This window comes from Neofelis nebulosa, chromosome 1, assembly GCF_028018385.1.
Source record: "Neofelis nebulosa isolate mNeoNeb1 chromosome 1, mNeoNeb1.pri, whole genome shotgun sequence".
In the NCBI taxonomy this organism is placed as follows: domain Eukaryota; kingdom Metazoa; phylum Chordata; class Mammalia; order Carnivora; family Felidae; genus Neofelis; species Neofelis nebulosa.
Window position 1 is genome coordinate 2,986,127 of NC_080782.1, and position 16,772 is coordinate 3,002,898.

A 16,772-nucleotide genomic window follows, 5' to 3' on the forward strand; every position below is an offset into this window, starting at 1 on the left:
GCAGAAACCAATGACTATGTTGGTGAAGCTGACTTCCTAAAAGGAATCAAATGCATTTCCTTAGCATCATACAGGTTTTAGATCTGTCCACATCAGTAAGGTAGGGCAAAACTGGACCTGAACATTTTCTTTGCTCTAATGTAGAGCATGACTTGTAAACATTGACCACTGGCTCTTCTAAGTTTCCAAACAGAGAACATAACCCTCTAGGCTTTTGCGGATGAAAATTTTGAGTTAACTTTCACAACTTCATCGTGTCTTCTGGGCACAAAAATGGAAAGCATCTAGTAATTGACAAATAAGCTGGCAAAACAAAAAACCTCTTTACTAAGTGCCAGATTAAAATGAATTTTCTAATCACTCCCTAGTCTTAAAAAATAATAATAATTGTTGATTTGGAAATGCAGTTGTCTGGAGGTTTGAATGTAAAGGGTTTGTCACCAAATGTTCAGCTCAAAACTTGGCATTAGGCATGTTCCCTGAAAGGAAAGTGCTTCTCAGTTAATAATTCCTTCTTGTCTCTTGCACTTTATAAGTAGAACAAAATTGCTCTGAACAGCATTTCTTATTCTTCAAATATGTGCAAAAAATGTGCAGAGAAAATGTGCCCAAAAGGACATATACAATCTTGTTAAAAGTGGTTATCACAGGCAGTGGATGATGTACAATTTCTAATCTTTGGTTAAATGTTTCTATACATAAATAAAATTAAGTGTAAGAGATAAAAACTGAAGATATGATTAATACACTACTTACATTACGTTGTTAACTGACCAATATTGAATGCCAATTCATGGGGCATTAGGTTTAGTTACTTCCCCAAAGTTTAGGATCGTGTGAGCACACAAACTATCTTTGGATGACTGCTTTCCGATTGACTTGTGAATATCTCAGTTTCATGCATTAAGAAAGAAGCAGGGAAAATATATTTACACAAGATCTGGACATAATGGAAATGACAACCCCCCTCAAAAAAATCAAGTACGATGCATTTGAGAATGTTCTTCTGAGAATCGTATCTTCTCTGAATTTCAGGCAAGTCGATGCTTTGACATTTTATAGAGAATGTATCCTATCACACTCTAATTGCATATACAAGATCAAGAGTGTAATGTGTTGGAACGTGTTGGGTGGTGTCCTCCTCGGTCCTGGGCCTTGCACAGTGACCAGAGAGCATTCACAGAGGGGACTTCCAGCTGGGCTGCAGTCTTCAGATGGGGCCAGCTCCATGAGGGGCATCGACACACCAGTGTCGCCCAGAGTAGTAGTGAGCACAGGGAGTGTGGAAGGAAAAGAGATCGGGGAGGTGAGCAGGGCTGAACCGTCTGTGGCTTCATTTCCTACAAGAGGAGCCTTTATATAACCCTCACAAGAGATGAGAAGAGGAAGAGAAAAACAGCCTTTGTTTTGGGTTTGTTTGTTTTTTTAGTTTTGTGTGTGTGTGTGTGTGTGTGTGTGTGTGTGAACTAATCTTAATATAGGAGACTTCCCAATAATTTGTGCAGATACTCCGCTCTCAGGAGGTAGAGATGAGTCCCCATATGTACGTGCGGGCTGTCCTTCATGACTCGTGTCCAAAGAGCCCGGCGTGGAAGGGGAAGAGAGTCGCACGTTACAGGAGCCGCGGAGCCAGGACCTCAGCCCGGCCATCACAGCCAACACCAGTGGTGACCACTTCCACCGACAGCACTGCCTCTGGACGTGACGTGACGAGGAAGACACTTCACCTCTGTTGGGGGGGGGGGGGGCGGGTAGCCCACAACCCCAGCCTAGTCAGGAGAAAAACATCTCCCAGCAGAGAGGACGTTCTACAAAACCCCTGACCGTTTCCCCGCAGGACCGTCAGGAGCACCCAAAGCACGGAGAGTGTGACAAACAATCACAGCCAAGGGCCGCTGAGGAGACAGGACGCCTACGTGCCCTGTGGTGTCTTGGGTGGCACCCTGGGTCACAACGGTGACGTCAGGTAAAACCCGAGGAAATCTGGATAAAGCACACCGTTTATTCGATGATAATAACAATAACGTATCAGAGCCTTGAGTTGTGCCAAAGGCCTCACACTAACGTGAGAGGTTCGTGATGGGGCAGCGGTGGGCAGAGCATATGGAAACTGCTATCTTGGCAACTTTTCTTCAAACCTAAAATAATCATAAACATGCATTTAAACTGTTAAAAGAGGGAAAAAAAAAAGTGATGCGAAACCAGGGAGAAATTCAGGGGATGGAAAAGGCGTGATCGGACTCTTGCTGTGGTGCAGGGACAGAGAAGGACTGACCTCTGGGAGGTTTTCCGGGTGAGAGGAGGTAGCCCGTGTGTGCAGGCGGGCCGGGCCCCTGTGTGTTTGGGAGCACAGCACTGAGGGGCCATGAAGCCTGGGGCAGAGGCGTGGGGGGACCGCCAAGCTTCAGCCAGCAGGGCCTGGGGGAGGCACTCGGGAGAGAGCCCACCCACGCAGCACCTAGATAAATATTTATCAGTTAGTCAATCCAGCCAACAGGTTATTTTTAATTATGTGCTGTATCTTTCAGTCTTTCCAATCACATCCTCACAAGGACCAACACAGCCCGGTTTCAAAGCTGACGCAGAAAAAGGGCGAGCAGGGGCGGGGACCCCAGCCTGGCCTGTGGCTCGTCTCTTCCCACTGCAGTGACAGCAGGCCCAGGAAGGACTTCCTGCACACAGGCGTGGTCATCCCGGCCACGTGCCCACAGGCCTGGCTCGCGGGTACACACCTTGGCTGCAAAATCCGCCCAGGGCTGGACCCAGGAAGGAATCCCGTACAGGGCCGAGAAGTAGATCTGGGTCACTCAGGAATGAATTCTGGGGTTTTGTGTATGAGGGTACGTCTGGAAGAGGGGCACATGCTAGCCTCGTGGGCAGGGACAGAGCTGGATGCCGCTGGAGTGAGGTCATCGGAGAGGCAAAGCCCAGGGAAGGGGCCCCTTTTAATAAAAGCAGCAGTGTTGAGTTAAATTTGAAGGTCAGAGGGCAGGGCATTTCCACTCACAGTGGAGGGGTGAGGAGAGAGAGCTATGTCTGAGCCACCACCACTTTTCCTGACGGTCTGTGGTTCTACACACAGCTTTTAATTTAATTGTTTCGGCCGCATTATCGTTTGGAGAAACACCGTAACATTCTCTTTTTTCAACACAGTTCCATGGTGAAGTTCAAATCGTTGACACCTGTTAGTTCTTGGTGGCGAAAGCAGGCATTTTCCCCAGAAGACGCATGAAATGATCTCCTTCAAATGGTACAAACTCACAAGGTGTCAGTAATTCCCCGGCGGTGTCGGGATGCCGTGGACGTCGCGACGACCATCGTTCACGACGACTCGTGTGAAAGTTGCTAAGGGGGTAGATCCTAAGAGTTCTCATCACCAGCGAAAAGAAAACATAATAAAACATCTATTCTTTTTCTTTGTATCTGTGTCAGATGGTGGGTGTTAAGGAAACTCACCGTCGTCCCCACGGCTCAGAGCAGGTCGGTCGCGTCACTGTGCTGTCCTCCAGAACTTTCAGGCCGCCAAGGGTCCGTTCTACCTCAGTGACACCCACAGGGGAAAGAGAGATGATGTCCTTCCCTCAAAACGCGCAAGAAGGGGAGAGACAAGGCTAGGAAGGCCCCTAATGTTCCCCGGTTCCTAGTGTTGGTGCCATGAGCTAAACGAGCAAACAAAACACAGTAAACAGAACATATGTGAAACATAAAAGTTGAGGGGTTTTGCTTTTGCAGACACAGTTAAAATCGTTAGCTGATAATGTCATCGTGGGAAAGTGTTTTAAGAGTTTTATTTACCCCTTAATTCAGGTGGAAGGCAGTGTAAAAGGCATTATGGGGTCTTTCCTTGCAAAGAAAACCACAGAGTGATTCAGAATTGCTGGTGAGCAGCTGCCGTGGGGAACGGGGCCCACAGCGCCCCCACCCCTGGCCTGGACGTGCCCACCTGTGCCCTCTGTGGTCTGTGTGCCCCGCTCCTGGGGCCACCACTCCACCGCCAGCATGGGGAGAGGGGGAACAGGCGTTAGCCCAGTTCAGCCAGCCTCCTGGTACTCTGGAGCAAACTCTCCTTCCAGGGCAACGTGAGTTCCTGAGATTAAAGCAAAATCCAGGAGAATTCCGAGGGACTTAAGAGGCTCAGTTGTGAAAACAAGCCCCTGACGGCAGAGTTCTCCGGGTCCAGGGCGCTCAGTGCGGGTCTACATGAACTCTCCTGGTGCCCGACGCACCAACCCTGACGTTGTGGGGTAGTTCATACTCAAAGCCCCCGACAATCACGTGCACAAACATCACTATGCCCATTTCAAGGAGGAGCAAGTAAAGGTCATTTAATGGTTTCAAGATCACACGATTAATGAATTTCAGGCATGAAAGCTTACGTTTTGTCAGGCTCAAAATCCACACTTTAAAAGCTACGCTGCCCTGCCCCCTTTTGCTGAAAGGGAAGCCTGACTCAAAGATTCCAGGCTTCTGTCAATTTAAATTTGACTTTGTTCTGGCTTCTAAAGCACTCAGACAGACACTTGCCAGATGGGCAGTATAAAAATAAAGGCATAACCAGCTAGAAAACAGTGATAGGCCCCTTTGTGGAATAAGGACTGTAATCTTTTATTTATTAAGATGTTATGTTAAATATTTGAAGAGATCAACATTTAATTTTAAAAAAATCTGTTGAGTTTGAAATGAGCCATGGACATCCAAAGAAATAATGTCAGAGCCTGTACTGTACCGTTTGGATGGAGTCACGACTTCAGCTACTTGTTAAACTTTGTTTCCCCGAAATTAAAGGCGGTAACCCAAAGATCATCCACATTTCGGCTGCTCCCGTAAAGCCGTGGGATCTGTCGGGACATCGGACTTGGAGAGAAGTTACCTACCTGCCAGGCATGGGTAGCAAGAGACCATGAAGCTTCTGGCTTTGGAACCAACCGCCAGGTAAGGAGGACCCGGGCTTTTCTTCCGGAGACACGTGGCCCATCAACAGCCAACACCAACCCTTGACAGCTGAGCGAGGCCACCGAGGAACACCTAGTCTCGGGCCACCAGCCATGTGACTCCAGGTGACACCAGCAGACAAAGTCTGCAGAAAACGCCACTCCCACCCGCTAACCCAGAAACTCCTCAACACGCAAAACGTTTTCAGCTAAGGTTTTCTTGTGGTGTGCTCACTGCAAGGAGAGGGGATAGATTAAGCGACCGTGATATTGTACGTGTTTTACATTTGCAAGTTGTGATTATTGACTGATGTGAGCAACAACCAGAAAAATAGGAAACCTTAGAGTGACTTTAACTTTTAACAGCAGGAAGGTCATATATATCCTACCCGCCTACTTTTATGGCCCTGTTTTTTTCCTTTTTTTTCTTTATTTTAATGTTATTTTATTTGTTTTCAGAGAAAGAGAGAGAGAGAGAGAGAGAGAGAGAGAGAGAGAGAAAGCTCATGTGGGCGAGGGGCAGAAAGAGGAAGAGAGAGAATCCCAAGCAGGTTCCACACTGCCAGCCCGGAGCATAACACGGGGCTCGAACTCACAAACCATGAGATCATGAACTGAGCCGAAATCCAGAGTCGGACGCTCAACTGACCTTCAACCCCCCAGGTGCCCTGGCTCTGTTTCTTCATGAGTGAGTGGGAATCACATAGAATGGAATGGCATGTTTTACTTCAATATTTATTATGTCTCTTCTCCAGTGAGAGATGGGCCAGAAAATTTTCATTCAGTCTTGGATTTGGCTGTATCAGAAGGGTAGGTGTGGACGCCCTGAAATTATCTGAGGACTTTTACCATCATCTGGGCTGATGATGGTGGTGACCCCCTCAAGAAGGGTGCGGGCCCCTGAAGTCACTGGGCATGGTGGGCAAATCATGGTCCCATGACCTGAGGAAGAGAGTATCATCAGAACTTGAAGGGTTTCAGATTTTGGAAGAAGCACCTCCCAAGCATAATCCGGAATTGTCAAAGGGAAGAAAAGAGAATCGATTCCAGCAGAACAAGATGGCAGACAGGAGAGCTGCTCCTGACTCAACATTCCTGCGGTGGCTCGTGACTCTTGAAGCCTTGGGAACCTGTGATGGGAGCCTACAACTACAGCCAGTACTAGGTGTCACCTTGGTCCCCGGTAAACCCGGTGTGACTGTTTCAACCACAAATCCCTTCCTTCCTCACTCAAGCAGGTAAAGTTCCGGCCAAACAACCATGCTCATTGAGCAGACCAAGAGTTCTTCCTGTGTCCCCTGGAGTTGTCAGTCCCCTGCCAGCCCGTGGAGTTATCCAGACGTACCGAGCACAGTGCATGGGGGGTCCTCACCCCGCCAGCCCCCGCTGCTTTGCTGTCTCCGTGGCCAGCATGCAGCGCCTTCCTTCCCACACTGAGTGTGTAAACCAACACAGTCTAACAATGCTCTAATCTAATGACTAATGATGGTCAATGTTAAGTGCCAGGTGTCGGTCTATTGCCATTACCCCAGGGTGGGAGCCCCCCACCCAGCAAGGGGGTGCAGGGAGGAGGTGAGAACACAGCCCTGGTCGAGGACTAAGGACAGAATCACCCCCTCGGGGCCCCTGGATGACTTCAGCAACACTGCGGGCAGCAAAGGGATCACTGAGGAGGGGACCTCGGTTCCCCGGCAGTGGCCAGGCCTAAGCCTATCCTACGGAGCAGTGTGGCCACTTGAAGCAAAGGTGATGACCGCAGATCGGAACTGGGTGTTAGTCTCGCTTGAACGTACATGTGGCCTGTGCAAGCCCTCTGGGCTTTTGCATCATTTCGGGTGAAGGATGTGATTTAAGCGACCGACTGGGTATGAAAGCTCCGAATATCTGTGCATCTTTACTCCATACTGCTTACAGGAATACAATTGTTCTCCCCACCTCACAGTTCGGGGGAAATGATCTCTCCACACCACGAAGGTACCGAGAAACATTTTTAGAAATGTGGCTTTGGGGGCACCTGGGTTGTTCAAACAGTCAAGTGTCCAACTCTTGGTTTTGGCTCAGGTCATGATCTCACAGTTTATGAGTTCGAGCCCCACATCGGGCTCCGTGCTGATGGTGCAGAGCCTGTTTGGGATTTTCTCTCTCTCTGCCTCTCTCTCCCATCCTCTCTCTCCCCATCCTGTGTACTCTCTCAAAATAAATAAATAAATTTAGAAATACAATTAAAAACAAGAAATGTGGCTTTCAACTGCTCTGTACCTTTGGTCCGTCTCCATACTTGTCCTCCAGGAGCTTCTAGGGACCTCCCGCATCCTCAGTTTCTCCTGCCTCAGCCCTCCTGCCCTGCCCTCAGTTTCTCTTCTGAGCCCATGACAAAGATCTGTGGCAAATGCTTCCAAGCGAGTGCACACACTTTCTCGAGACTCGCAGCTATTCCGAGCTAACACAGTAGCCAGCGATGGTCAGAAGATTCTTCTTTTGCAATTGTACCTAATTTCTTGGTATCCATGTGAAACGGAGCCCCTCTTTCTCCCACGCTCTACAAAAGGGCGACTGAGATCTCCTGTCTCGTCTCTCCTCAGAGGCATCTGTTTCTCTTTGGGATTTTAGTTCCTTGGTTGCCTCACTACATCAGCTCTCTCACATGGCCTACATAAAATTCATGACTGTGGATCAGCTGGCTTCCTCTCCTGTTTAAGGTGGAAGCAAAGCTCTCTACTCCTTTCTGACGTGCGACTGGGAGCTGGAGTGTAGCACCGGGACTGTAGCTGACAGCTAAACTCCTAGCACTTAGAACAGTGCCTAGCACATAGCGAGCGCTCAATAGATAATTATGTAATGATACAAGAAACGATGAAATAAAGGATGATGTAGGCAGGTTTCCACTTAGCCATCTTAGTCAATGACTTACACATGTAATATTAAGTGTGCTCAGATATTTGTAAGAGGACGTGCCAGTGTGATGCTCACATTGGACCTTTTATCTGATATTGAACAAAGGAATCCACTCTTAACCCTAGCTCCGCACAAAAGATAAAGAAGTACAGAGTGAAATACAAGATCCCTGATGGTTGAGCCAAAAGCCCTGCACAGGGAAGGCGTGTAGAGTCCCGTGTCACCACGGGAGGAACTATACGCGGTGACGGCTGGCTGGCCCCAACCAGGAAGCCGTAGGCGGTTTAACGACGTCCACACATTCCGACGAATGGTTCCCACAAAATGGGCCGTGAGAACAGACTAGCGAGGACACCGCAGCTGCATGGTGGAAGGGAGGACAAGAGTCACTTGCAAGCTGGGTGAAATTATCCCATTTTTTATAAGCAGATGAGGACGTGTACAGTCACCATCAATACTGTAAAACTGGCTTCGCTAGAATCCATTGTTCTGCTCACACTTTAAAAGAATATCCCTGGCCTTATGTTTCCAGCTTCCTCCAGTCCTGGATTGTTGATTCGTGCCACGAGGTTCCCCGGCTCCACGAATCTTAGAAACGTATCCACTAACTCAAAGGCGATTTTGACCACTCTAGATGACTTAGTTTTCTGTTCCTCTCACCTCATTCGTCTCTCCACTGTTGTCTTGTGCACTTTACAGACACGCTGGACATCTACAGATGGCTCTGTCTCAACATCCTAGATTCCAGACTTTTTAATCCACACCAACCCCACGAGAACACCACTGGTCCCGAACATCCTCAGGAGGTGCTGCCCAGCCTGCAAGGTCTCAACATCTTTATGCTCATAGCAGCTCTGACTACTGAGTGCTTATCGAGTGTTTGTCTCCCTCCGCTTATGTGGGCCAATAAAAAGTTCTTCATTTCAAATAGCAGAACTTGTTTAATTTAAGAAGAAAACCACATGGATTTAAAGATTTCATCTACAAATGGAAAGTATGGACCATGGCCAGACCCTATATAGAAGTAGCATCCTGACACACAGCTTGTGTAGACATGGCCCCGGCAGCAACGGACCCAGTGAAGTCCCGCCTTGTTCAGTGATTCTCCATTGTTTGCCTCTGCTTCCAACCCAGGACCAACCAGAGGAAGCCAACTGTGCACCCCAACCGACCACAAGGGCGTTCCACTTCCTGCTTGCTGCCTACAGCATCCCCAGCCCGTCCACCTGAGGCAGACACACCTGCAACTTTTCCTTTCCTCTAATCCTCCCCCTTCTTCTTCTCCTTCCTCCTCCTCTCCTTCCTCCTCTTCTCCTTCTTTTTCTTCCCCCTCTTTCCCCTCCTCCCCTCCCCTCCTCCTTCACCTCCTCTTCCTCCTCCTCCTCTTTCTTCTTCTTCTTCTTCTTCTTCTTCTTCTTCTTCTTCTTCCAACTATAAGGCCTTCTCATTCCTCTGCCTGCCTTTGCAAGTCATGGTGGCTGACTCCCTTACTGTAGAAAGTTCTGAATAAATGGCTTTGGTTATTCCCATTTGGGTGGTGGTATTATTTCCTCGGGTCTCCTAGCGAAAAACCACAGATGACAGGATCATCACCCCTGGCCTGGCTCTTGTGGCAGTGAAAGGAGAAACAGACTTTGTCCTGGGGGATGGTCTGGGTGGGGAGGGGACATGCTGCCCGTCCTATCCCAGGCCAGTATCCCTGCCTCTTGGGAGACAAGTCACTGATTACTCCACAGATTCTCTGATGGGCAACTGCACCTCCCGATTCTTCCCGTGGACACCTGACTCGTCTCTTGAGGGATCCTCCCTGTTGTCAGTGTGGCAGTGGCACAAACACCGATCCTGATATAGAATCATGATGAGAAGCATTTGGTTACTTCCTGAAGGTGCCTTACAAAATAAGAACACGGGCCACGTGGTGCTGTTACTGGGTGATCCAGGAAGGAAGGCTGCCCTCCCCAAGTAGCTTCTGGCCACATCTGTCCTTGGACAAAGACTGCAGCTTGCCCAAGCTTGTCACAGCCCAACATTCTCACATGTAGGGGGACCAGAATGTGTAGCAGAATTTGAACATTTTCTAGAGCAGGGCGTCTGCATGTTTTCTTCTGTCGTATTAGTTGGTGCTCACCCTGGGAAGCCGAGATCAGTGAAGAGGGTTGTGGAAAATGAACTGCTACCGGGGCTGGTGTGGAACACATTCCACCATGGCTGGCACTGTTGGAGTGAAATGCTTTTGAAAACTCGCATGAGGTCGGGGTCCAAACTATCTGGTCTCTGACAAGGATTTGAAAGGCTGTGTCATCTTGACCTCCACCACCGTCACAGGAAGGAGCAAGAAGCAGTATGGAGTTTCAAGCAGCCACAGAAAGGAAAGGGAGCCTTTCCCTCGCTGTCCCCGGCACTCGGGATCTGTGCTCCGGGGAAGGGCCGTGAGCTCAAATCAGCTCCAGATAGAGGTGCCATTTCTGCAAGGCTTCCTGCCTGTGGCAAAGCAACATAGGAAATCCAATCTCGGGACCAATTTTATCATAGAATAATGTTACATAAATCTCATCCATCACAAGATGCACTTAGAACTTATGCTGGAAAAACACAGCAATTTAACTCTCGAAGCAAGAGGATGCCTGGCCCCTTGTTATGGTTAGGGTGGGGGAGGGGCAAGTTACATAAACTTACAGTTAGACATTCTACTTGACCCAGATATCAACAAATAGAGCCTGGGCCATGCGTTGTAAGGAAAAGACAAGGGACCAGAGAGGCCCAAACCTATTTCCATGGTAATTTTCATCTGATTGTATTTCTTTGTGTGTTAATGTTATGCTACACTTTTCCTCGAGAATGGGATTTGTAAAAAGAAACAGAAGGAGGAGGAGACAGAGGAGAGGAAGAGACACCGTCCATGGGATTCATTCAGGGCGGAGGGGCCGCTGGGTCAGAGCCACTGAGGAAGGGTATCCCAGGAAGGGCAGACAGACACCCAGCAGTGGTGATGTTGGCGGTGGCCACAGTTGTCACAATTGTCCTGTCATTGCATATATGAAAGGCCTCTTTCTCTGTCTTCATTCCTCTTGACACTTTGTCTGGATCTGACTCTCCTCACCATGACAAAGTGAACCCACCCCAAGGGACATTAATCCCCGCGTGGCCATGACGTCTAACCCAAAACTGAGTCTGCCAGCAGCAGAGATCCAGGACAATGTGGGCAAGAAAATGTGGATGGCCATTTTTGTTGGAACAAAAACAAAACAAACAAACAATAACAACAACAACAAAAAAAACAGTGACTTTTAATCTTGTTTAAGACTGATAGGGAGTGTAGGAGACAGTAGATTACATGAAGAAAACAGCATTTGGCCTAAGAGAACTCTGGTCTAAACAATGTCTGTTTTATTTTATTTTATTTTGCTTTTTTAATGTTATTTATTTTTCAGAAAGACAAAAACATAACATGAGTGAGGGAGGAACAGAGAGAAAGGGAGACACAGAATCCAAAGCAGGCTCCAGACTCTGAGCTGTCAGCCTAGAGCCCTATACGGGGCTCGAACGCACGAACTCTGAGATCATGACCTGAGTTGAAGTTGGACACTTAAGTGACTGAGTCACCCAGGTGGCACCTAAACAAAGTCCGTTTTTAAAAAAAAAAAAAAAACAAAGTCCGTTTATTTATTTTTGAGAGAGAGGGAGACAGAGTGAGTGCCAGAAGGGGAGGGGCCGAGAGAGAGAGGGAGACACAGAAACCGAAGCAGACTCCAGGTTCCGAGCTGTCAGCACCAAGCCCAATGCGGGGCTTGAACCCACGAGCTGTGAGATCATGACCTGAGCCGAAGTCGGACGCTCAACCGACTGAGCCACCCAGGCGTCCCTAAACAAAGTCCGTTTTAAAACCTCATTCTCTCAGAAGGTCAGTGTCCACACCTATCATGTGCCCTAAGCTCATTCACACTCCTAGTTTGTGTCTGCATACTGCTTGAACCCTTTGTAACCAAGTTATTAATCACAGCTATAGCCAGCCATATTTCTTAATCGCCTTTTGGGTCTCTTCTTATGAGATTATGCAAATACTTTGCCCTAAATGATCCCCGTGTGTAGGAGACCTTACATCTGAGCTTCTGACTAAACCCAAAGAGAAGGAAGAACACGGTCCAGGATGAGCAGTGGTCACATCACCGGGCTCCTTTCGGGGCGCTCATCTGTAGCATTGATCTCCTCTGGTATCTGAGGTGCCCTGGCTTTTGCAGCATTAGATGTAGAGAAGAGAAAAAATGCTGTTATGAGGCATACATATTCGTAGGGAAGATCACAATCCATACAGCAAGTTGTTACCTAAGTAACACTTCATAGTATTTGCCCACTTAATGGTAGGAAACAGTCATATGTAATCATCGGGAGCTACTTCATAGAATACATGGACGGTTACATTGCTTCTAACCAATCACTGTAGCACTTTCTATTCTAGCCAGGAGTCCCTTATCTCCCCTCTGGCTTCCCAGAATTTCTAAGAGCTCTGAGGGCTTATGCAAAACCTATGCGAGTCAACCGTTCACACCCAAAGAGAAAACACTGAGGAACCATCATGTCCTTATGACTTTGCCTCTTGTGTCTGAGCAATGTTTTCTATGGCTGCCTTGAGACCCCTGAAACACAGCCCCACATATGTTTCCATGATTAATGGTAAAAGAGGAAAAGTCCTTCTCCAATATGGTCCCATTGGATGAGCAAACAATTGAGCCACGCTGGAGTCCCTGTGACTCCAGTTCGTGGTGACTCATTTCCAGATCACAGTCAGGCCAAGAGGCCCAAGGAAAGATTGAACTTAGACATTGTTCAGTCCAAGAACCCAAGGAAAGATGGAACTTAGACATTGTTCAGTCCAAGAACCCAAGGAAAGATGGAACTTAGACATTGTTCAGTCCAAGAACCCAAGGAAAGATGGAACTTAGACATTGTTCGGTCCTAGTTCTTGGGCTACCATGTCCCTTCCCAACATGGAGAGCCCCACCCTGGAGTTCTTCAGCATCTCCAGTTTTCATTTAAAAGTTTTATTTTATTTTATTTTATTTTTCAGAATCTCCAGTTTTTGAACCACCAAAACACAAAATATAAGATTATATTCTCTTTTCCCAGACAGTGAGTTACTGTCAATGTTCAAATGGGAAGTCGTACTGGGAGATCTCATTGGACCCTAAGCTTTTCTTTCTGAAGGAAACTGATACAGTACAGGTGACTTAGCCTCCTGAACATGGTCTCCCAAATGTTTCATCCTATTGAAATCAGTTATGTCAAGAAGAATTACAACACCATGCTCAGGAGAGAAAGAAAATGCACATATATCTTAAAGCACAGTGTGGTGATAGAGCAGTACAGATTTAATATAAAGAGCTCAAAGGTATTTGACAATCACCTCAGGTATTGTTAACAAGTATTGGGTAGAAATGGCTCGTTGCAAGCTCTTGAGCCATGAAACATTCTACAAGATGGAAAGAAAAATTCCTAGAGCTATGAGCTATCCTTCTCACTCAAGAGCATGAACAAGGCTCAGAGACAAGTTATTATAGTTTCTTTGTCTTTTTTCAAGGAAAAAAAAAAAAAGAACGTGGCACCAACCAACTCAGGAGATTCTACTGTGTTCCATCTTCCCATCTTGCTTCATGTTGGCACACTGCTCGCTTGAACCTGACTATGGAGGGAGTATGTACACCACAGAGACTCAGCAAACACTAAGAATCGGGTTTGTCCAGTGAGCAGATCACAAAACATTTGCCAGCTAGTTATTCCCTACACAACAAAATGCTTGAAAGCTGCGCAGGCTGGGAAAGCTGTGCTGAAAAAGGGGTAAGAGCAGAGCCTTCAGGAAGAAGTTTCTTCACCTGATACAACACTGTAGCAGCGTTGAGGGTTTTTATGCATAGTGGTAGACGATTGTGCAGGGTAACTGTAACTGGACGGAAAGAAAATCCAGAGATACTCGAAAACTCGGCAATTAATCTAATTAAAGAGATCATGTCACAATATTATTCCCAAAAGAACACCTTTAAAGGACCATTTCAGATATAGCAAACATTTATTTTAATGTGTAATGTCTCCACTGTGAACATATAGCTCATATTCTAAATAGAATTTATAAATAAGAAATTGCCTTTGACAAGGTTGTTAAAATATATAAATATTTGACAAGGTTTGATAATATTTGATAATATTTAATCATTTAATTAAGTGGTTCATATATTACTTACAGTAAATTTTGAGAAAGTTAGAGTTAAGTTATTAAAAACAAACAAAGCCACCTAGAGTGTCCAGATTCATAAATGTATGGAGTATAAAATGGCTAAAATAATTTCTGTGATAAAAGAAACAGATGATTTTTCTCTCTATGTTGCAACAATATTGCATGTAACAGATATTAAATTTGCCTGTCTACATTACCTCACAGTCTTCACTAAGTCCCAGTGGTAACTGATCATAGGTCTGCAGGTAACACTAAGTTCAACAGAGTCTGAATTTACTAAGGGCACCAGACAGCATAATTTGGTATAAAATCTATCTCCTGAGGGCTCCATTATGAAAGGAACAAAATGATAGTGAGCTGTTTGTGATGCTACTTGAAGTCAGTTCAAAGGTCTAGTTTAGGCTTGTAATGAATAAAATAATCTAATGCTGTGATTAACAAGGTTATCTTCACTTATCTGGGTAAAATAAATAAATAGGCAATGTCACAGTACAAATACTATCTGGACTATTTGGTTATGGAGTATTTAATTTAGTTCAAATTCAATATTTCAATCAAATTTTCCTTTAGATTTAAATTTGCAGATATTAAATGAGGAAAATAGTAGTGTAGGTGTTCAAATTTATCAACTCATTATATGTGTGTGTGTGTATATGTGTATACACACACACACACACACACACATATATATATATATATATGAAAATGCCTTCAAAAGTAGACTATAAATAAAACTAACTGACATCAGTAAATAATCAGTGGTTCCAAGTAAAGTGGGAGGGAAGATAAAAGGTTTATTTGGGGAGAGATATCAGTTATAGGGTAATGATTGTGAAGATTTTGATTAATAGATAAATTGCTAGGAAATTTACAAACTTCCAAAATGTATAAATCACAATAATAATTATGAACCTCTAAAAACTATAAACTGACTCAAGAAAAGAAGAATTCTTAAAAGGTGATACCATTATTCATTAAATTGAAATGAGGGTTAAAAATCTTCTCTAATAAGCAGAAAATCAGTAAGGACAAAAGTGAACTTAACAACACTGTTAATCAAGTGGGCACAGCTGACATCTGTAGACTGGTTCATCCACAGCAGAATATACATTCTCCTCAAGCTGATATGGAGGAGATAGATCATATTCTGGGCCATAAAAAACACCTTACTAGGTTTAAAAGAATGAAAATTATACATTGCCCACTCTCAGACCATAATTGAATTAAACTAAAAATCAGTAACAGAGATAGCTGGAAAATCCCAGGATGAACAGAGATTGAACAACACACTTCTAAGTAACACATGGGTCAGGGGTGCCTGGGGGTCTCAGTGGGTTAAGCATTGGACTCTTGATTTTGGCTCAGATCATGATATTGCTCTTTGTGAGTTTGAGCCCCACATTGGGCTCTGTGCTCACAGTGCAAAGCCAACTTGGAATCCTCTCTCCCTGTCTGTGCCCCTCCCCTGCTTGCACTCTATCTCAAAAAAAAAAAAAAAAAAAAAAAAACTAACTAAATAAATAAATAACACATGGGTCAAAGTAGTTTCAAGAGGGTACCTGGGTGGTTCATTTGGTTGAGCATCTTACTCTTGATCTCAGCTCAAGTCCCGATTTCGGGGTCGTGAGTTCGAGCCCTGCATTGGGTGTGGAGCCTACTTAAAAAACAATTAAGAAAAGCTTTAAAAGTTTTGAACTAAATAAAAATGAAAATACAACTTATCAACATATATGGGATGCAATGAAAGCAGTGACTATAGGGAAATGCATAACATGCAACGCACATACTAGAAAAGAAGAAAGATCTAAAATCAATAATCTATGTTTTGATCTTAGGAAACTAGATTAAAAAGAACAAATGAAATCTAAAGAGATGATAATAATTACAGCATAAATCAATGAAATTGAAAATGGGAAATCAATTGAGATAGTCAACTAAACCAGAAGCTTAATATTTGAAGAGAACAATAAAATCAGTAAGTCTCTAGTCCAGGCTAACTAAGAAAAAAAGAGAGAGAGGAAGAGGGAGAAGACACAAATTATTAACGTAAGAAATGAAAGAAGGGACATCAGTACAGATCCTACAGAAAGGCTAATAAAAGAATACCAAGAACAGCTCTGTGCTCACAAATTTCATACTTCAGATGAAATGAACCAATTCCCTGGAAGATACAATTTGCCAAAACTTACACCAAAAGAAAGAGACAATCTGGGCAGGACTATGTTTATTAAATAAATTGAAACAATAATAAATAACCTTCTTAAAGAGCCAGCACCGAACCCAGATAATTCAATAAGTGAATTGTGAATTCTAGCAAACATTTAAGGAATAAATTATGCCAAGTTTCTACAATATCTTTCAGAAGATAGAATCAGAGAGAATAATTCCTAACTTATTGCCTGAGGCTAGGTTTACCCTAACACCAACACCAGACAAATGCATTACAAGGAAAACAAATACATTATATCTCTCCCTAACATGGATGCAAAAGTTCTGAAATATTGGAAAATTGAATTAACAATGTATAAATTGAGGTAACAACGTATATAAAGAATTATGCATCATGACCAAGTGGGACTTATCCCAGGTATGCACCATTAAAAAATCAATTTGTGTAATCCATCACATCAACAGACTAAAGAAGAAAAACAATATGATCAATAGATGCAGAAAAAGTATTTGACATACCCTTAAACTCATTTATAATAAAAACTCTCAGT